Source organism: Carassius auratus, unplaced genomic scaffold (genome assembly GCF_003368295.1).
Source record: "Carassius auratus strain Wakin unplaced genomic scaffold, ASM336829v1 scaf_tig00016288, whole genome shotgun sequence".
NCBI lineage: Eukaryota > Metazoa > Chordata > Actinopteri > Cypriniformes > Cyprinidae > Carassius > Carassius auratus.
This window is the reverse complement of record NW_020524659.1, coordinates 90,472-92,028: the sequence shown is the minus strand read 5'-3', so window position 1 is coordinate 92,028 and position 1,557 is coordinate 90,472.

Here is a 1,557-nt window from a genome sequence, read left to right as displayed (position 1 = left end):
TTTTTGCGGGCTGTTTTAGCATTGATCAAAGGTCCACAGCTTTGATCTTTCGTCCTAGTGCTGCCAAAAGATCACTCCGGTCTCTCTGGCGAGTGAACTGACAGGACAGTAGACCAACAATGATAATTACAGGCTCCTCTTTATGTTTCTTTCTGTGTCTTTCAAGCACAAAAAACCCCACTCTGCTCTACAGCCTGAATTCCTGGCCTGTAGCACAGGGAGAGAGAAAAGAGGAAAAACTAAAGTGCTTTTACTCTTTAGACAATGAAGAGTATAGAGATTGAGCAGAATATAGTGTTTCTGTGTGATAATAAGCTGGTGTCTCTATTCAGCTTGGCTCTCATGTACATTTTAATTTATGGTATTTTAAAATGATTTTTGTTTTTAAATGTATTTGCAGTGCTGAAAATAAAGAAGTTTGGGAAGATCATGTAGGAAACCATATCTTCCCCCTGACTTTTAAAGACATCAAGGGTTCTTCAAGGAATCCTATCATACAGGGAAAATTGATGTACTTGAAATATATTTTTGAAGTTCTTTTGCACAAAATAGGGTATTTGAGTTCTGAGGGACCTTCAAGGGGATTCATACATGTTCTCCTAAAGGTTCCTTGTGTGTCAGTTAATTGTCCTTTTATTTTTACATTGTATCAATAAGAAATAAATGAGAAATTTGTCTGTTTAAAGACTGTAGAGTTGCCCAGGGGTGCGTTTCCCAAAACTGTAGTTGCTAAGCTAAGTTAGCAACTTTGTCGGTTGCAGTGCAATTTCCCATTGCCAACCATATAACAGGTTAGCAACTGAGAATTAATAAAGAATTAATATTCTTTGTGCAATAAGTATCCGGCTAAAAACATTTTAGATCCCTTGGTCTTCTATTTTGTGTGATTTCACTTCTGAATAGAGCTTTTCTACTGTCTTCCAAGCTTTGCAGCCCAAGTCTGACCATATCATGAAGTTTTGTTGGATCATTACTGTATGTCAAAAGAAGTAGCATTGAGAATTTCTGTTCTTCATTAAACCTGCAAATAAGCTGAGAATCAATGAGGCTAATAAACCACAGCATTTCTGTAATATAATATATATGCACATATCTTCAGCATACCCATTAGTTTTCAATCGCCTTCTTCAACCACGTATAGCTACACAAAATGTCAACCCACACATTTCACACAGTGAATAAAATCCTTTTACTTTTCTTTACTTTTTGCCTAACAGGCGAGATGGGCAAGAAGTCTCCGGGCTTTTAGCGACTGCCAGCAACAGGTGAAAGCAGGACCCCCTGTTTTCACTTAACAGATGAGACTTTCCATTAGCGCGGCTAGAATTCCGCCTTTTTGGACAGCATCTTTGGACTTGTGCCACGCTAACCACTCAGCAGGTGATGCTGATCATTTAGTAGGCAGAACATGCAGTTGTGGTCGGTGGCAACACGGAAGGAGCAAGATTCTCACCGATACATGGAGGCAGACTGTGGTTGCGAAGGACAAAACATAGACAATAACATCACACTGAACGGTAGAGTTCAAAAGGTTGAAATATATTAAATGTTCTGTTT